Source organism: Chlorocebus sabaeus, chromosome 24 (genome assembly GCF_047675955.1).
Source record: "Chlorocebus sabaeus isolate Y175 chromosome 24, mChlSab1.0.hap1, whole genome shotgun sequence".
In the NCBI taxonomy this organism is placed as follows: Eukaryota; Metazoa; Chordata; class Mammalia; order Primates; family Cercopithecidae; genus Chlorocebus; species Chlorocebus sabaeus.
Genome location: NC_132927.1, coordinates 16979073 through 17001839, shown reverse-complemented (window position 1 = coordinate 17001839; position 22767 = coordinate 16979073).

Below are 22767 nucleotides of genomic sequence, written 5' to 3'. Positions count from 1 at the left end.
CTTATGATCCATACCAATAAATGCATTCTGATTCAAATTATATTCTTTATACTCTGGTCACACATCCCGCGGTTTCTGTCACTATAAATTGGCAAAATTATGCAACTCTCTTGTTGTATAGCACATCTTCCCAAAGGGCCCATTTTGTACCTCACTCCTCAGGACCTGATGGGAATTGAGTCAACGTACAGATTTATAAGTAGGTCTAGGAGCAGGAAAATGTGCTGAAGATAGATTCTGAGGAGAAGTAGCAATTTCCTGTAAGGTAACTACCATGAATGAGACCGTTACGGGTTCTTCAGACAAGCTGAGAGTATCTTCCATATGGAAGGGATACAAGAGTTGCTTCTGCCACCAAAAGAAGTTCAGTGGGACGAAAGTTCAAAGTCTAAGCTCCATTGAATCAGTGCATAAGACTACATTCCAATGTTCGAGATTTCATTCTTCCCTAAGACATGCTTTAATTGCAACCAAGGATATGCTACATGTTTGGAAATATAATTTGCATTATTATTCAGCCACCTGCAAGATTAGATTTTAGATTTTGTTTCCAGAAATCTCACCCTTGTGGCTACAGAAAATAAGTGTTTCTTTTTTTTTATTTATTTATTATTATTATACTTTAAGTTGTAGGGTACATGTGCATAACGTGCAGGTTTGTTACATATGTATACTTGTGCCATGTTGCTGTGCTGCACCCATCAACTCGTCATTTACATCAGGTATAACTCCCAATGCAATCCCTCCCCCCTCCCCCCTCCCCATGACAGGCCCCGGTGTGTGATGTTCCCCTTCCCGAGTCCAAGTGATCTCATTGTTCAGTTCCCACCTATGAGTGAGAACATGCGGTGTTTGGTTTTCTGTTCTTGTGATAGTTTGCTAAGAATGATGGTTTCCAGCTGCATCCATGTCCCTACAAAGGACACAAACTCATCCTTTTTTATGGCTGCATAGTATTCCATGGTGTATATGTGCCACATTTTCTTAATCCAATCTGTCACTGATGGACATTTGGGTTGATTCCAAGTCTTTGCTATTGTGAATAGTGCTGCAATAAACATATGTGTGCATGTGTCTTTATAGCAGCATAATTTATAATCCTTTGGGTATATACCCAGTAATGGGATGGCTGGGTCATATGGTATATCTAGTTCTAGATCCTTGAGGAATCGCCATACTGTTTTCCATAATGGTTGAACTAGTTTACAATCCCACCAACAGTGTAAAAGTGTTCCTATTTCTCCACATCCTCTCCAGCACCTGTTGTTTCCTGACTTTTTAATGATCGCCATTCTAACTGGTGGCACAAGACAGGGATGCCCTCTCTCACCACTCCTATTCAACATAGTGTTGGAAGTTCTGGCTAGGGCAATCAGGCAAGAGAAAGAAATCAAGGGGATTCAGTTAGGAAAAGAAGAAGTCAAATTGTCCCTGTTTGCAGATGACATGATTGTATACTTAGAAAACCCCATTGTCTCAGCCCAAAATCTCCTTAAGCTGATAAGAAACTTCAGCAAAGTCTCACGATACAAAATTAATGTGCAAAAATCACAAGCATTCTTATACACCAGTAACAGACAAACAGAGAGCCAAATCAGGAATGAACTTCCATTCACAATTGCTTCAAAGAGAATAAAATACCTAGGAATCCAACTTACAAGGGATGTAAAGGACCTCTTCAAGGAGAACTACAAACCACTGCTCAGTGAAATCAAAGAGGACACAAACAAATGGAAGAACATACCATGCTCATGGATAGGAAGAATCAATATTGTGAAAATGGCCATACTGCCCAAGGTAATTTATAGATTCAATGCCATCCCCATCAAGCTACTAATGAGCTTCTTCACAGAATTGGAAAAAACTGCCTTAAAGTTCATATGGAACCAAAAAAGAGCCCGCATCTCCAAGACAATCCTAAGTCAAAAGAACAAAGCTGGAGGCATCACGCTACCTGACTTCAAACTATACTACAAGGCTACAGTAACCAAAACAGCATGGTACTGGTACCAAAACAGAGATATAGACCAATGGAACAGAACAGAGTCCTCAGAAATAATACCACACATCTACAGCCATCTGATCTTTGACAAACCTGAGAGAAACAAGTGTTTCTTTTAGAGCAGTCACAGAGGCTTTTAGGTACCTTATGTGGACTCTGAAGTGAGAACTTAGCATTTTCTTTCCACATGCTCTCTGGTGCCTTCATGATGAGACATGCTATAACCCCATATTTGCAAGCATATTCTATAGCAACACATGCTTTGTTACAAAAAAAAAAAAAATTAACTTCTGTAGACATTTGCGTTATCTACAGTGGGTAATTCAAATAACTGTCCTGCCACTGCATGTCATGGACTACCATTATCACCTTCATCACTGGAAAGAAACATTAATGCTTTTCAATCTAAACAGATCACTTCCAGAAAATGCAAAATAAATTCAGAGAACGTGTTGTTAAGACTCAGTCCTGTCAGCATCACTCTCAATATCAAATTGTGTATAACTTAGAGTCCAACAAGAGAAGCAAAACCATTATTATATGTTGGGTGAGAAATGTATTGCAGGACTTTAACATCTTGCAATTGTGGTATCAGATTAAACAAACTCATCAAGGCTGTTGGTTTTGTGTGTAAAGCTGAAAAGGACAGGAAGTTGAAAGAACAGGAAGATTGTGAAGAAGAGAGAAGCAAAGACCAGGTTAATCCCATAAACATGTGGGATCTACGGCATGAGCAGGATTGAAACCACAATGAGAGACTAGAAATTTCTGTCAGTTGTTACCATTTCTGACTTTGTTGGGTGTCCTGAAATAGAAGTTGGCATCTGTCTTTACAGCTGTAAACACACATCTAGTCAAAGAGTCAAATAAGTTGAAAGAGGTGAAACAATTGGCGCAAAGTTTCAAAACCTACACTATCCAATATGCTAATCACTAGTCACATGTGGCTATTGGGGATTTAAAATATAGCCAGTCTAAATTAAGACACATTGTAAGTATAAAATACACACTGGATTTCAAAACCTTGGGACAAATAAGTAAGAAAAAAGAATGTAAAATATTTCGTTAGCAATTTTTAATATTGAGTGTATGTGAAACTGATAGATATTATTGGTTGAATAAAGTGTATAATTAAAATTAATTTCATCTTTCTATTTTAGTGTTTTTAAATGTTTATGTAAGAAAAAAATTGAATTATGTATTTGACTTCTGTTTTATTTCTACTGAACAGCATAATTCTAGACTTTAAAGGAGAAATTTCTATTATCTATAAAATGAGTTCTAGTGAATTTCTTGCGACTGAATCACCATACCCAAGTTCTAACAGTTTCTAGTGGTACTTCTTCAAGAAATTTCCTTTAAAAAAACTTATTTAATATTGAGTAGAAATTAATATTTATATATTTTCACAAATTCCATATGGCATTTTTTTGCTTATTTCATTTTAACATTGACCAATTATACAAATATGTCACTGAGTTTTTTATAGAGCACTTATTAATGCAGATAATGTTTATTATTTTATTTGTTAGAATGTCCTAGAAATTGCTCTCTTTAAAATTTTATTATTACCTCACTTCAAGATCCCCAAGATATGATGTTATAGTTTCAATATGAAGCTATTAAGGTATAAATTTCATTCCTTGTCATTCAAATATATCTTTTAATTTGACTCAAAATTTATTACTCAAATTTGATCAGATGGCTGAAGTCATTTCTTATCCTCCACTGAATTTAATAAGCAATTGAACGAATTTCTCTTTCTTTCTCAGGCAGATTGGTTTATAACCCAATACCAAAGCTCTTCAGATTTAAATTTTGCCAAGAAAATAGTCCTAGGAAAAAAAGGAATAATGTAAAAGTATCATATGTATGTAGTGAAAATATTGAGCGTTTTAAAATTATTCCAGTACTGGATAGAGATGAAAATATAAATGAATAATCTTGACCAGTAATAAGGTATTCTTATTCTGGAAAACAAAATGATTGCTGAGTTTTACTTTTGCATGTTTTTGTTTGTTTGTTTGGTTTGGGTTTTTTTTTGCTTTTCTAATTACTTTTACATATTTTCAAAAACTAAGTCACTTTAAAAACAGCATTACAAAAGGAGATAGGCATAATAATCAACAACAAACATTAATATTTACATATGGCAGGCATTCTTCAAACCACTGTGTATGTATAACTCATTTAATCCCCATAGCAATTTTAGATGTTATTGTTATCTTTATTTTACAGATGAAAGAATTAATGAGCAGGAAAGAAAAAATAATTTGCTAAAGTTTCCCTAACTGTAAGTGGTGGAGCTAGGTTTGAACTGGGCAATTTAGCCTCATTGACCATGTTCTTAACTCCAATAATTGAATAGAGAATGCTAAGTGACTTACTACAAACCTTATGACTTTAGGTATGACCAGGACAATTCAGGTTATCTGATTTCTAGTTTATTATTCATTCTATTACTCAGAAAATCTACAGTGAGACCGTATAAAAGGAATAACAAAGAGACAGGAAGGAGGAAACAAGGAAGAAACAAAACCATAAAGAATCTGAAGAGTACAATGTCATTACTATGCAAGTACTTTAAATTTTAAATTTTTAAACTGTACTACTTCTTAAATTCTTCATATGAATTCTCTCCCACACCTTTAAACTGACTGAAACTTGATAAGTGCCTGCTTGCACTGCAGTAGTTTCACATTTCCTAAAACTGTGCTTTGTTTTTAAACCTAGTAATTATACTATGAACCAATCTAATCAAACCTAAACTAAATCAAACAATCCTATTATACGGGTAGGTTGAATTTTACATTTTATACAATATGTTGAGAAGATGTGCTTTGACATTACATTTGCAACTTCATATCTATGTGGTGCTGTAGAATGGGCCCATAAAGACCGCAGAGTGGTGATTGGAAATTACATTTCTAAAACATTAGCTGGAAATATGTCAAAGCTATACAAACTTTTCTACATATTTAAATTGATCACAATAAAAACCACAGTAATTATGTGCATGTATGAATTTGTGTTTGTGTATATGGACATTAACAGGCTCCTTATAAAATGTATTTGGCAATGAAATGGACCAAGAGCTCAGATAACCCCAGATTATCTTGATAAAGATGAACAATGTTAGTAGATTTAAATTACATGATAATTAAGAATTTCTATATGAATAAAGCAATACATATAGGGTTGTTTGGGCTAAAGGTTGTGCAAGTAGACCAATGAAACAGATTAGAGTCCAGAAATAGAACCACGTGCATATAGTAATGTCACTTTTGGGAAAGGCAACCCTGCAATGAAGCAATGGTCTTTTTAATAAATATGTTGGGTCAATTAACTATTCATATAGGAAATAAAATAAGTGTTAGATCTTACTTCATTTTATAAACAAAAATTAATTTCAGGTAGATTTTAGGCACACATTTAAAAATAGTAGCAAATTTATAAGAGAATATCTTAAATACCTCAGGAAAAGCAAAGATTTCTAAACCGGACATAAAATCAGTAACCATAGAGCAAAAAAAAATGATGAATTATTCAGGATTAAATTACCCATAAACTATATATATGAAATATAGTTTCTCAAGACTAGTCAAGAATATATAATATATCATAAATTGCATTTTTTAAAAGTTATTGCTACTATATTTTTAAAAGTAGCTAAAAGTCTTGTAAAGGTAGTTCACAAAAGATAATACCCAAAGCCATTATGCATTATCCCAATGCCTTTTTCATAAACACATGAAAAATTAACTCATCAGGAAAGTGTAAAGCCATTAATTGATATTATCATGCATCCAATAGAAATACTAAGAACAACAACAGTACTGACAATTGTTGATGAAGATGTGGAAAAATTAGCATTCTCATATGTTGCTGGTGGGAATATAAACTGATACAACTTTGGAAAACTCTTTGAAAATGTATACTATATCTGAAAATGTGTATATTCTAGTACACAACAATTCTATATCAAGGTACATATTCAGCAGAAATGTATACAGGCATATGTCACTTAATAACAGGAATATATTCTGAGAAATCCATCGTTAGGTGATTTTGTCATTGTGTGGACATCATAGGGTGTACTTACACAAACCTAGACACATAGCCTACTACACACTTAGGCTATAAGGCGTATGAATACTGTAGGCAATTGTAACACAATAATATTTGTGTATCTAAACATACTAAATATAGAAAAGGTATAGTCAAAATGGCATTACAATCTTTTGGGACCACTTTTGTATATGCTATCCATAGTTGATCAAAATTTCCTTATGCAATGCGTGGCTGTATTTATATTTGGGCATGAAAAGATATATATACGAATGTTTATATCAGTAATATTTGTGAAAGCCCCCAAACCAGGAAAAACAAACTACTATTACATTTCACATTTGAGAAGGATCTCACAAATAAGATGAGCAAAATAAGCCCGTTGCAAAAGAATATATACTGATGATTTCATTTGTATACGTTTCAAAAGAAAGCAATAAATCCAGCAACGGAAGTCATAATACTGGTTATCTTTTAGGGATAATGATAAACATGAGGAAGTTGTCTGGGGTGCTGATAATGTTCCATTGTTTTGTCTGTGAGTGTGTGTGTTTTAAAAAGTATCCCAGGGCCAGGCCCTATGGCTCATACCTGTAATCCCAGCACTTTGGGAGGCTGAGATGGGAGAATCACTTGAGACCAAGAGCATGCACTCAGAGGAGATCACACTCAGATGAACGCACACTCAGAGGAGCTCACACTCAGGGGAGCGCGCACTCAGTGGAGTGCACACTCAAGAGAGCACACACTCAGGGGGGCGCACACTCAGAGGAGTGCACACTCAGGGGAGCACACACTGAGATGAGCGTGCACTCAGGGGAGCTCACACACAGACGAACACGCACTCAGAGGAGAGCACACTCAGGGGAGCACGCACTCAGGGGAGCACACACTCAGATGAGCGTGCATTCAGGGGAGTATGCAACTCAGAGGAGCTCACAGACGAGTGCACAGAGAAGCGTGCACTAAGTGGAGTGCACACTCAAGAGAGTGCACACTCAGGGGAGTGCACACTCAGGGGAGTGCACACTCAGATGAACACACACTCAGAGGAGCTCGCACTCAGGAACACACACTCATAGGAGCTCACATTCAGATGAGCGCACACTCAGAGGAGCTCACACTCAGACGAACACACACTCAGAGAAGCACGCACTCAGGGAAGTGCACACTCAGACGAGCTTGCACTCAGGGGAGCACGCACTCAGGGGAGCGCACACTCAGAGAAGCTCACACTCAGACGAGCTCACGCTCACAGGAGCATGCAATCAGGGTAGCGCACACTCAGGAGAGCGCATACTCAAGGGAGTGCATACTCAGATGAGCTTGCACTCAGGGGAGCGCACACTCAGAGGAGCTCAGACTCAGACGAACACATACTCAGAGGAGCTTGCACTCAGGAGCTCACATTCAGATTAGTGCACACTCAGAGGAGCGCACACTCAGGGGAGCGCACACTAAGGGGAGCGCACACTCAGACGAGCACACTCAGAGGAGCTCACACTCAGATGAGCGCACACTCAGAGGAGTGCACACTCAGGGGGCACACACTGAGATGAGCGTGCACTCAGGGGAGTTCACACGCAGACGAACACGCATTCAGAGGAGAGCGTACTTAGGGGAGCACGCACTCAGGGGAGCGCACACTCAGGGGAGCGCACACTCAGATGAGCATGCATTCAAGGGAGTATGCACACAGATGAGCACACACTCAGAGGAGATCACACTCAGACGAGTGCACACTCAGGGGAGTGCACACTCAGGGGAGCGCACACTCGGGGAAGCGCACACTCAAGGACGTGCACACTTGGTAGAGTACGCACTCAGGGGAATGCACACTCCCCTGAGCGTGCGCTCAGGGGAGCACGCACTCAGATGATCACACACTCAGAGGAGATCACACTCTGACGAGCGCACACTCAGATGAGCTCACACTAAGGGGAGTGCACACTCAGGGGAGCGCACACTGAGGGGAGTACGCATACAGATGAGCACACACTCAGAGGAGATCACACTCAGACGAGTGCACACTCAGGGGAGTGCACTCAGGGGAGCGCACACTCAGGGGAGTGCACACTCAGGGAAGCACACACTCAGGGAAGTGCACACTCGGGAGCACACACTCAGGGGAGCACACACTCAGATAAGTGTTCACTCGGGAGCATGCACACAGATGAGTACACACTCAGGAGGTCACACTCAGACGAGCACTCAGAGGAGTTCACACTCATGGGAGCACACACTCAGACGAGCGTGCACTCGGGAGCTCACACTCAGACGAACACGCACTCAGAGGACAGCGCACTCAGGGGGGTGCACAGTCAGGGGAGTGCACGCTCATCTGAGCGTGCACTCAGGGGAGTACGCAGACAGATGAGCACACACTCAGAGGAGATCACACTCAGATGAGCGCACACTCCGGGGAGTGCGCACTCAGGGGAGTATGCACCCAGGGGATTGCACATTCAGGGGAGCGCACACTCAGGGGAGCTCGCACTCAGGGGAGTGCACACTCAGAGGAGCTCACACTCAGACGAGCGCACACTCAGGGGAGTGTGCACTCAGGGGAGCGCATACTCAGGGGAGTACGCTTACAGATGAACCCACACTCAGAGGAGATCACACTCAGATGAGCGCACACTCCAGGGAGTGCACACTCAGGTGAGTGCACACTTGTGGGAGCACACACTCAGGGGAGCGCACACTCAGGGGAGCGCACACTCAGGGGAGCGCACACTCAGGGGAGTGCACAGTCAGGGGAGCGCACAGTCACATGAGCGTGCACTCAGGGGAGCACGCACTCAGATGATCACACAATCAGAGGAGATCACACTCTGACGAGCACACCCTCAGGGGAGTGCACACTAAGGGGAGTGCACACTCGGGGAAGCACACACTCGGGAGTGCACACTCAGGCGAGTGCACACTTGGGGGAGCACACACTCAGGGGAGTGCACACTCAGGCGAGTGCACACTCCGGGGAGCGCACACTGAGGGGAGTATACATACAGATGAGCAGACACTCAGAGGAGATCACACTCAGACGAGTGCACACTCAGGGGAGTGCACACAGGTGAGTGCACACTCAGGAGAGTGCACACTCAGAATAACGTGTACTCAAGGGAGCACGCACACAGATGAGCACACACTCAGAGGAGATCATACTCAGACGAGTACACACTCAGAGGAGCTCACACTCAGGGGAGCACACACTCAGGGGAAGGTGCACTCAGGCGAGTGATCACTCAGGCGAGCATGCACTCAGATGAGCATGCACTCAGTGGAGCTCACACTAAGACGAACGTGCACTCAGAGGAGAGCGCACTCAGGGGAGCGCACACTCAGGGGAGTGCACACTCAGGGGAGCGCACACTCAGGGGAGTGTGCACTCAGGGGAGTAAGCACACAGATGAGCACACACTCAGAGGAGATAGCACTCAGACGAGCGCACACTCAGGGGAGCGCACTCAGGGGAGTGCACACTCGGAGGAGCATACACTCAGGGAAGTGCACACTCAGGGGAGTGCACACTCAGGGGAGAACACACTCACATGAGCATGCACTCAGGGGAGCACGCACTCAGATGATCACACACTCAGAGGAGATCACACTCTGACGAGCGCACACTCAGACGGGCTTGCACTCAGGGGAGCAAGCACTCATGGGAGCACGCACTCAGGGGAGCACGCACTCAGGGGAGCGCACTCTCAGGCGAGCGCACACTCAGATGAGCGCACACTCAGGAGAGCGCACACTCAGGGGAGCGCACACTCAGGGGAGCACACACTCGGGGGAGTGCACACTCGGTCTAGTGCACACTTGGGGGAGCACACACTCAGAGGAGAGCACACTCAAGGGAGCACGCACACAGATGAGCACACACTCAGAGGAGATCACACTCAGATGAGCGCACACTCAGAGGAGCTCACACTCAGGGGACCGCACACTCAGGGGAGCGCACTCTCAGGGGAAGGCGCACTCAGGAGAGCGCTCACTCAGGCGAGCACACACTTAGTGGAGCTCACCCTCAGAGGAGCTCACACTCAGACGAACACTCAGAGGAGCTCACACTCAGGAGCGCACACTCATAGGAGCTCACATTCTGGCAAGCGCACACTCAGAGGAGCGTGCACTCAGGGGAGTGCTCGTTCAGGGGAGCGCGCACTCAGACGAGAATGCACTCAGGGGAGCGCACACTCAGAGGAGCTCACACAGACCACAGACGAGTGCACACGGAGAGGAGCTCACACTCAGAGAAGCACACACTTAGAGGAGCTCATACTCAGACGAACACACACTCAGAGCAGCGTGCACTCAGGGGAGCGCACACTCAGGAGAGCATGTACTCAGACAAGCATGCACTCAGTGGAGCATGCACTCAGATGAGTGCACACTCAGAGGAACTCACACTCAGAGGAGCACATTCTCAGATGAGCGCACACTCTGATGAACGCACACTCAGAGGAGCTCACACAGACGAGTGCACACTCAGAGGAGCGCACACTCAGAGGAGCTCACACTCAGGGGAGCACACATTCAGGGGAGCGCACACTCAGGGGAAGGTGCACTCAGGGGAGCGCTCACTCAGGTGAGCGCGCACTCAGACGAGCATGCACTCAGGGGAGCTCACACTCAGAGGAAAACGCACTCAGAGGAGAGCGCACTCGGGAGCACACACTCATGGGATCACACACTCAGAGGAGCTCACACTCATGGGAGTGCTCACTAAGGGGAGCGTGAACTCAGGGGAGCGCACTCTCAGGGGAGTGCACACTCAGGCGAGCACACACTCAGGGGAGCACACACTCAGAGGAGCTCACACTCAGACAAGCACACACTCATAGGAGTGCACACTCAGGGGAGCGCACACTCAGGAGAGTGCACACTCAGGGGGAGCGCACACTCAATGGAGCGCACACTCATAGGAGTGCACACTCAGGGGAGCGCGCACACAGATGAGCACACACTCAGAGGAGATCACACTCTGACGAGCACACACTCAGAGGAGCTCACACAGATGAGTGCACACTCAGAAGAGCTCACACTCAGGGGAGCGCATACTCAGGGGAAGGTGCACTCAGGGAAGCATGCACTCAGGGGAGCACGCACTCAGATGAGCATGCACTCAGGGGAGCTCACACTCAGACGAACATGCACTCAGAGGAGAGCACACTCAGGGGAGTGCACACTCAGGGGAGCGCACACTCAGGGGAGTGCACACTCAGACGAGCGCACACTCAGGGGAGCACACACTTAGTGGAGCGCACACTCAGAGGAGCTCACACTCAGATGAACACTCAGAGGAGCTCACATTCTGGCGAGCACACACTCAGAGGAGCACGCACTCAGGGGAGTGCACGCTCAGGGGAGCGCGCACTCAGATGGGAGTGCACACTCAGGGGAGCGTGCACTCAGACGAGCATGCACTCAGGGGAGCGCACACTCGGACGAGCACACACTCAGACGAGCACACACTCAGAGGAGCTCACACAGATGAGTGCACGTTCAGAGGAACTCACACTCAGAGAAGTGCACACTCAGAGGAGCTCACACTCAGACGAACACACACTCAGAGGAGCGTGCACTCAGGGGAGCTTGCACTCAGGGGAGCGCACACTCAGACGAGTGTGCACTCAGCGGAGCATGCACTCAGATGAGTGCACACTCAGAGGAGCTCACACTCAGAGGAGCACATTCTCAGTTAAGCACACACTCTGACGAGTGCACACTCAGAGGAGCTCACACAGACGAGTGCACACTCAGAGGAGCTCACACTCAGAGGAGCACACACTCAGAGGAGCTCATACTCAGATGAACACACACTCAGAGGAGCACGCACTCAGGGGAGCGCACACTTGGGAGCGCACACTCAAGGGAGCACATCTATACTAAAAATACAAAAATTAACCAGGTGGTGGCACGCACCTGTAATCCCAACTACTCAGGAGACTGAGGCAACAGAATCACTTGAGCCCCGGAGGCGAAGGCTGTGGCGAGCCAGTTTTCCATCTTCCTACTCACCCTCTCCTCCATAAAATTTTCTTCAAATTTTTTTCAGACTTTACTACTAACTAAATTCTTCCTATAAAATTATCTCTCCTACCTTTACATTAACTGAAACTTGGTAAATGCCTGCTTGTATTGTAGCGTTCTCACATTTTCTGACAATCATAGTTGTGACTAAAAGAATTGGTATTCTAGTTCTTGATGATCCTTTCAGATTATAGTCATTTTCAATCACTATTTTACCAAATTCTCACAAACTTAGTGGCTTAAAATTACAGAAATGTATTAACTTAAAATGTTTCAGGTTAGAAGCCTCACTGAGCTAAAATCAAGGTAAGAGCATAACAGCATTCATTCTGGAAGTTTGAGCAGAAAAACTCTTTTCTTACCTTTTCCAGCTTCTGGAATTGCCAGTATTCCTTGGTGTATGGCTTCTGCCTTCATCTTCAAAGGCAGCAGTGTAGCAGCTTCAAATCTGTTTTCTCTGACTCTGATATTTAACTCCTTCTTATCGAGACCCTTGTGACTACATTGGACTCTCTTGAATAATTTAGGATAATCTTCCCATCGCAGGATTCTTAACCAAATTACATCTGCAAAGTCCCTTTTGCCAAGTAAAGTAACATATTCACAGGTCCTAGGGATTAGGCCTTTGATATCTTTGGGGAGGCCATCATTCTCTTTACCACATAGAACTTTCAATCTCTGTGTAATATCTTAAAATGAGTTTTGTCTCTAAAACAATACAATTACTATCCTAACAAGAACTATATCTGAATAATGTATTAATTTTTAATTTCTCCCTCACAGTCCATATCCAAATGCGCATCAAATGCTGTGAACTCAAACTTCTCTGTGTTTTAGTCTACCTCCTTCCTCTCCTGTGCCTATGCTCCTTTTATTCCCCTATCATCTCTGTCTTGATATATTGCAAAAACAACTTACTAGAGTTCCTGTATTTAGTAGTGTCCTCGCTCCCAAATCTATTATTAATCATACTGCCAGATTTATCTTTTTAAAAGGCAAATGCTTTATGTTACTCCCTAACTTCACCCATTTTGGTGCCTAATTATTTACTAGAAAATAAATCAAATTATTTTTTAAATTTTGCAAGGATCTTTATGATACTAGCTCAACCTACCTTATTTTTCTCACAGAATATCTGTGCTATTTAAATTATCTCTCACTTCCAAATCTTTTTCTCTAAATTATGCATTGTGATTCTTGGACTGAGGCTCTGCAAAATCATGAAACTTTTCTGAAGATTCTTTTTGTGAAAAACGACTTCTGTTTTGTTTTGAAGACCCTAAAAGAGACTGAATATCTTAGCACATGACATGAAATAATAAATGGATTTCAGTGACTCATCATAAAGTGCATGTTATCTAACTGAGCAATCCAAAAGGTTAGCCATGCATAGCCTAACCAGTTTGACATTAAGTACAAAGAGAATATGAGAATCTCAGCTCCAAAAGATCTCAGGCACAAGAGGGGTTGCATGAACAGGTAGCTGAGACTCCTGGAATACCTACACTTGCTTCATCCTTTCCTCTCCTTTAATCACATCTGCAACCTCATTGAAAGAACATAAGCACCAGATGACTGATAAGAAAACCATTTTGCTGTTTTAATAACTTTTTTTTAATGAGATACTTGTACCTATCAGCATTAGATGGTTATCAATCAAGAACTTCCCTGAAAGACAGTGATGAAGAGAAATGTTACCAATAGACAGAACTGAGTGGAATGTATTTTGTTATGTACTTTATACTGAAGAATGGTTATACAAAGGGATTTGCACAAATTAATATGTGATGACTAATGGCTTGGTTTCATGTCAGGAACTGGAAAGAACAGGATGGAAGATTGGCAATTTGAAAGAGGTATAAATATACATTATTAGAAAAGGACAAAAGGTATTAAGATTTTTGCTTTCACTTGAATGTTCACAACAGTGTGAAAAGGTGGTGTGTGTTTGTGTGTGTATGTGTGTATCCTATGGACCGCAGTAAGACTCTTTCTCCAGCCTTTCTGGTGCTTGATGAATGAATGGATTCAAATATGTCATGGTCACAAAAATACAGTTGGAGTTATTATATGAACTCAACAACAGTGGACTTTCCTCATCAAGTCTGATCTGGCTACTACCATTGCTTAGTAGCTGAACTTCCAAGAGCAGAGGCAAATGCTGTGTTGATACAAAGCTACTAGTATGGCATAATTCTCTTGAGGAACAAGGCAGGCTTCTGGTGATACAATGATTACCCTAAATTTCTTCTAGGCATAGAGATGTCAACTACTTTGCTTCATTAAAATAAGTAGATAGTTCCTCTATTGTTATGTATTTCATGACCGTAACTCTTCTGCCAGTATCAAAATCGCTGAACTTCGGGAATGACTTTTGTTCTAGCATTCCACCCAAAGTTGCTTTTGTCAAGGAATTCATTTAATATCAAAGTAAGTGTTACAGTTGGCTCCTCCCTATGGAATTCACTAGTCTTACTAAATCATTTGAAGATGCTGACATGAGAGAGTGGAGCAATAGCCTAATAGAATACCAAAGACTCAACTACAGCACCAGTTGAAAGAGAACATGCTGAAAACTTGGTTTATTTTTCAAGATGTCATACACGTATGCTCTCAATAATGAAGGTATATGAATGATAACATTGAATGTCAATGAACTAAACTTTCAAATCAAAAGACATTAATAGACTGAATAGATGAAAAAACAGGACTCAATGATCTATTACTTACAAGAAACACGCTTCACCTATAAAGACACACCAAGAATGAAAAAAAGGATGAAAAATACTTTTCATGTCAACAAGAACCAAAAACGAAAAATAGTAGCTATACTTACATCAGAAAAAAATAGATTTCTAGGCAAAAACTATAATAAAAGACAAATTCGATCATTATATATTGATAAAGGGGTCAAATCAGCAAGAGGATATGGTTGGAACTTTATATACATCCAACATTTCAACATCTAAGTATATAAAGCAAATATTTTTAAAGCTAAAGAGAGAGTTAAACCTCAATACATTAATAGCTAGAGACTTCAACACCTCACTTTTAGCACTCTCAGAAAAATCAACAAAGAAACTGGATTTAATCAGCACTATACAACAAATGGATCTAATAGATATTTACATAATGTTTCATCCAATGGCTGCAGAATAAACATTTTCTCCTTATCCCACAAATCACTCTGAAGAATACTATATGTTAGGCCATAAAACAAGTCTTAAAACATTCAAAATAATTAAAATAATATTAAGCATCTTCTCTGATCACAATGGAATGAAACTACAAATAAATAAAAAGAGAAATTCTTGAAACTATACCAGCATATTGAAATTAAACAATATGCTCCTGAATAACAAATGAGTCAATGAATGTATTAAGAAAAAATTGAAAAATATTTTGAAGCAAATATAGTGAAAACAAAATGTACCAAAACCTGTGAGATACAGCAAATCAGAACTGAGAGAGAATTTATCACTATAAGGGTCTATATTGTAAAAAAAGCAAAACTTAAATAAACAACCAAATGATGCATCTTAAAGAACAAGAAAGGCAAGAACACACCAAACTTAAAATTAGTAGGAGAAAGGAAATAATAAGTATCAGAGCAGAAATAAACAAATTTGAAATGAAGAAAACAATACAAAAGATCAATGAAACAAAAAGCTTACTTTTTAAATTGATAAACAAAATGGACAAAACTTTATCTAGACTAAGAAATATAATCAAATATGAAAAAAGACACTTTACAATTGATATCACAAAAATTCAAAGGATTATTAGTGTCTACTATGAGCAACTATCTGCCAAATATTGAAAAATCTAGAATAAATGGATACATTTATAGATACATACAAACTACCAAGATAGAACCATTAAATCCAAAACCTGAACAGACCAATAACAAGTAACATAATTAAAGCTGTAATAAAGTCTTCTAGGAAAAATAGCCTGAGACCCGTTAGCATCATTGCTGAATTCTACCAAACATTTAAAGAAGAACTAATAGCAATCATACTCAACTGTTTTGACTAATAGAGAAGGAGAGAATACTTCCAAACTTCTTCTATAAGGCCAGGATTACCCTGATACCAAAACCAGATAAAAGCACATCAAAAAAATAAAACTACAAGTCAATATCTCTGATGAAAATTAATGCAAATATTTTCAACAAAATAATACTTAATAGCAAACCAAATTCAACAATACCTTATACAATCATTCATCATTACCAAGTCTGATTTATCACAGGATGCAAGCATAATTTGACATATCAAATCAATTAATGTGACACATTATATTAACAAATTAATAAAGGACACAAACTATATGATCATTTCAATTGATGCTGAAAAGGCATTTGAAAAAGTTCAACATCCTTTCATAAAGACCCTCAAAAAAATAGTATAAAAGGAACATACCTCAAAATAATGAAAACCATATATGACAGACTCACAGCTAATATTATACTGAATGGTGAAAAACTGAAAGCCCTTCATTGTATATCTGGACCATGACAAGGATGCCCACGGTTATGACGGATATTCAATATAGAATAGCAATCAGATAAGAGAAAGACATCCAGTCAAACTAAGCTTCGTAAGTGAAGGAGAAATAAAATCCTTTACAGACAAGCAAATGCTGAGAGATTTTGTCACAACCAGGCCTGCCTTACAAGAGCTCCTGAAAGAAGCATGGAAAGGAACAACTGGTACCAGCCACTGCAAAAACATGTCAAATTGTAAAGACCATCAATGCTAAGATGAAACTGCATCAACTAACGAGCAAAATAACCAGCTGACATCATAATGACAGGATCAAATTCACACAAAACAACATTACCTTAAATGTACATGGGCTAAATACTCCAATTAAAAGACACAGACTGGCAAATTGGATAGTCAAGGCCCATCAGTTTGCTGTATTCAGGAGACCCATCTCATGTGCAGAGACGTACATAGGCTCAAAATAAAGGGATGGAGGAAGATCTACCAAGCAAATGGAAAACAAAAAAAAGCAACAGTTGCAATCCTAGTCTCTGATACAACAGACTTTAAACCAACAAAGATCAAAAGAGACAAAGAAGGCCATTACATAATGATAAAGGGATCAATTCAACAAGAAGAGCGAACTATCCTAAATATATATGCACCCAATACAGGAGCACCCAGATTCATAAAGCAAGTCCTTAGAGACCTACAAAGAGACTTAGACCCTTTGTCTAAGACAGTGGGAGACTTTAACACCCCACTGTCTACATTAGACAGATCAATGAGACAGAAATTTAACAAGGATATTCAGGCTTGAACTCAGCTCTGGACCAAGCGGACCTAATAGACATCTACAGAACTCTCCACCCCAAATCAGCAGAATATACATTGTTCTCAGCACCACATCGTGCTTATTCCAAAATTGACCACATAGTTGGAAGTAAAGCACTACTCACCAAATATGAAAGAACAGAAATTATAACAAACTGTCTCTCACACCACAGTGCAATCAAACTAGAACTCAGGATTAAGAAACTTACTCAAAACCACTCAGCTACATGGAAACTGAACAATCTGCTCCTGAATGACTACTGGGTACACAACAAAATGAAGGCAGAAATAAAGATGTTCTTTAAAACCAATGAGAATGAAGGCACAACATACCAGAATCTCTGGGACACATTTAAAGCAGTGTGTAGAGGGAAATTTATAACACTAAATGCCCACAAGAGAAGCAGGAAAGATCTAAAATTGACACCCTAACACCACAATTAAAAGAACTAGAGAAGCAAGAGCAAACAAATTCAAAAGCTAACAGAAGGCAAGAAATAACTAAGATGAGAGAAGAACTGAAGCTAGAGACACACAAAACCCTTCAAAAAATCAAGGAATCCAGGAGCCAGTTTTTTGAAAAGATCAACAAAATTGATAGACCACTAGCAAGACTAATAAAGAACAAAAGAGAGAAGAATAAAAAAGATGCAATAAAAAATGATAAAGGGGTATCACCACTGATTCCACAGAAATACCAACTACCATCAGATAATACTATAAACATCTCTACAAAAATAAATTAGAAAATCTAGAAAAAAATGGATAAATTTCTGGACACATACACCCTCCCAAGACTAAACCAGGAAGAATTGGAATCCCTGAAGAGACCAATAACAGGCTCTGAAATTGAGGCAATAATTAATAGCCTACCAACCAAAAAAAGTCCAGGACCAGAGAGATTCACCACCAAAATCTACCAGAGGTACAAAGAGGAGCTGGTACCATTTCTTCTGAAACTATTCCAAACAATAGAAAAAAAGGAAATCACCCTAACTCATTTTATGAGGTCAGCATCATCCTGATACCATAGCCTGCCAGAGACCAACAAAAAAAGAGAATTTTAGTTCAATAGCCCTGATGAACATTGATGCAAAAGTCCTCAATTAAATACTGGCAAACCGAATCCAGCAGCACATCAAACAGCTTAACCTCCATGATCAAGTTGTCTTCATCCCTGGGATGCAAGGCTCGTTCAAAATATGAAAATCAATAAATGTAATTCATCATATAAACAGAACCAAAGACAAAATCTACATGATTATCTCAATAGATGCAGAAAAAGGCCTTTGACAAAATTCAAGAGCCCTTCATGCTAAAAACTCTCAATCAAATAGGTATAGATGGGATGTATCTAAACATAATAAGAGGTATTTATGACAAACCCACGGCCAATATCATACTGAATGGGCAAAAACTGGAAAACCAGCATAAGACAGGGATGCCCTCTCTCACCACTCCTATTAAACAGAATGTTGGAAGTTCTGGCCAGGGCAATCAGGCAAGAGAAATAAATAAAAGATATTCAGTTAGGAAAAGAAGAAGTCAAATTGTCCCTGTTTGTAGATGACATGATTATATATTTAGAAAATCCCATCGTCTCAGCCCAAAATCTCCTTCAGCTGATAGGCAACTTCAGCAAAGTCTCAGGATACAAAATCAATGTGCAAAAATCACAAACATTCTTATACACCAACAACAAACCAAGTGTCAAATCATGAGTGAACTCCCATTTACAACTGCTTCAAACAGAATAAAATACCTAGGAATCCAACTCACAAGGGATGTGAAGGACCTTTTCAAGGAGAACTACAAACCACTGCTCAATGAAATAAAAAAGGACACAAACAAATGGAAGAACATTCCATGCCCATGGATAGGAAGAATCAGTATCGTGAAAATGGCCATACTGCCCAAGGTAATTTATAGATTCAATGCCATCCCCATCAAGCTACCAATGACTTTCTTCACAGAATTGGAAAAAAATACTTTAAAGTTTGTATGGAACCAAAAAAGAGCCCGTATTGCCAAGACAATCCTAAGCCAAAAGAACAAAACTGGAGGCATCACGCTCCCTGACTTCAAACTATACTACAAGGCTAAAGTAACCGAAACCGCATGGTACTGGTACCAAAACTGAGATATACACCAATGAAACAGAACAGAGTCCTCAGAAATAATACCACATGTCTACAGTCATCAGATCTTTGACAAACCTGAGAAAAACAAGAAATGGGGAAAGGATTCCCTATTTAATAAATGGTGCTGGGAAAACTGGCTAGTCATAGGTAGAAAGCTGAAACTGGATGCCTTCCTTACATCTTATACAAAAATTAATTTAAGCTGGATTAGAGACTTAAATGTTAGACCTAAAACCATAAAAACCCTAATAGAAAACCTGGGCAATACCATTCAGGACATAGGCATGGTCAAGGACTTCATGACTGAAACACCAAAAGCAATGGCAACAAAAGCCAAAATTGACAAATGGAATCTAATAAAACTAAAGAGCTTCTGCACAGCAAAAGAAACTGCCATCAGAGTGAACAGGCAACCTAAAGAATGGGAGAAAATTTTTACCCTCTACCCATCTGACAAAAGGCTAATATCCAGAATCTACAAAGAACGTAAACAAATTTACAAAAAAACATCAAACAACCCATCAAAAAGTGGGTGAAGGATATGAACAGACACTTCTTGAAAGAAGAGATTTAGGCAGCCAACAGACACATGAAAAAATGTTCATTATCACTGGTCATCAGAGAAATGCAAATCAAAACCACAATGAGATACCATCTCACACCAGTTAGAATGGCAATCATTAAAAAGTTAGGAAACAACAGGTGCTGGAGAGGATGTGGAGAAATAGGAACACTTTTACACTGTTGGTGGGACTGTAAACTAGTTCATTCATTGTGGAAGACAGTGTGGCGATTCCTCAAGGATCTAGAACTGGAAATCCCATTTGACCCAGCCATCCCATTACTAGGTAGATACTCAAAGTATTATAAATCATGCTGCTATAAAGACACATGCACATGAATGTTTATTGCGGCACTATTCACAATAGCAAAGACTTGGAACCAACCCAAATGTCCATCCATGATAGACTGGATTGAGAAAATGTGACACTTATACACCATGGAATACTATGCAGCCATAAAGAAAGGATGAGTTCATGTCCTTTGTAGGGATGTGGATGAAACTGGAAACCGCTATTCTGAGCAAACTATCACAAGGACAGAAAACCAAACACCGCATTTTCTCACTCATAGGTGGGAATTGAACAATGAGAACATTTGGACACAGGAAGGGGAACATCACACACTGGGGCCTGTTGTAGGGTTGGGGGAGTGGGGAGGGATAGCATTAGGAGACATACCAAATGTAAATGACGAGTTAATGGGTGCAGCACACTAACATGGCACATGTATACATATGTAACAAACCTGCACATTGTGCACATGTATCCTAGAACTTAAAGTACAATAATAAAAAAAAGAAAGAGCATGAAAATAGGAAACTAAGAATCAAATTATCATTGTTTGAAGATGATACTATTTTATATTTGGAGAAACCTAAAGACTTCACAAAAAATCTATTAGAACTGATTAAAAATTTAGTGAAGTTGCAGAAAACAAATTAACATACAAAAATCAGTAGCATATTTGTATGCCAACAGTGGAAAATATGAAAAAGAAATCAAAAGGTAATCTCATTTATAATAGTCACAAATAAATTTAAATACCTAGGAATTAACCAAATATCTCTACAATGAAAACTATAATGAAAAAAAATTGAAGAGGACACAAAATACAAAAAAGATATTTTATTTTCATGGATTGGAAGAATCAGTGTTGTTATAAATGTCCAAACTACCCAAAGCAATCTACAGATTCAATGCAAACCCTATCAAAATACCCATGACATTCTTCACAGAAATAGAAATAACAATCCTAAAATACGTGATAGCACAAAAGACCCAGAATAGCCAATGCTATCCTAAGCAAAAAGAACAAAACTGAAGGAATCCCATTACCTGACTTCAAATTATACTATGGAGCAACTTACTATATTGCTTACTCTAGTAAGCAATACAGCATGGTACTGACATAAAAACAGACACATGGACAAATAGAGTAGAATAGATAATCAAGAAACCAACCCGCATACCTTCAATGAACTCACTGTCAACAAAGGTGCCAAGGAACATACATTGGGGAAAAGAGTCTCTTTGACAAATCATGTTGGGAAAACTGGATATCCACATGTAGAAGAAGAAAGTTAGACTACTATCTCTAGCCTTATACAAAAATCCAATCAAAATTAGTAAAAACTGAAATCTAAAGCCTCAAACTATGAAACTACTATAAGAAAACTTTGTGGAAACTCTCCAGGACATTGGCCTAGGCAAAAATTTCTTGAGTAATACTCTAAAAGCACAGGCAACAAAAGCAAAATTGAACAAATGGAGTCATATTAAGTTAAAAAGCTTCTGGACAACAAAGGAAAGAATCAACAAAGTAAAGAGGCAGCCCACAGAGTGGAAGATAATATTTACAAACTGCCAATCTCACATAGAATATAGAAGGAACACAAACAACTCTACAGAAAAAAAAAAAAAAAAAACTAACATTTTTATTAAAAAGGACAAAAGATGTAAATAGACATTTCTCAAAGGAAGGCATACAAATAACAAATGGATATATGAAAAGGTGCTCAACATCATTGATCATTAGAGAAATGCAAAACAAATCTACAATGAGATATCATCTCACTCCAGTTAGAATGGCTTAAATCCAAAAGAGAGGCAATAAGAAATGCTGGCAAAGACGTGGAGTAAAGGGAACCCTCGTACACTGTTGGTGGGAATGTAAATTAGCAAAACCACTAGGTAGAACATTTTGGAAGATCCTCAAAAAACTAAAAATAGAGTTAACACACGATCCAGCAATCCCCCTGGTGGTTGTTGATATATATCCAAAATAAAATAAGTTAGTATATCAAAGAGATATCTGCACCATCATTTCTGTTGCACCACTATTCATAATAGCCAAGATTTGAAAGCAGCCTTAGTGTCCATCAGTAGATGAATGAGTAAAATAAATATGGTACTTATATATAAGAGATTAGTATTTAACCATGAAAAGGAATAATATTTTCTTGTTTGCATCAACATAGATGGAACTGGAGGTCATTTTGCAAAGTGAAATAAGCCAATCACAGAAAGATAAACATTGCATGTTTTCACTTATTTGTGGGATCTAAATGCTAAACAATTGAACTCTTGGAAATAGATAATAGAAGGATGGGCACCAGAGGCTGGGTCATGCTTAGTAA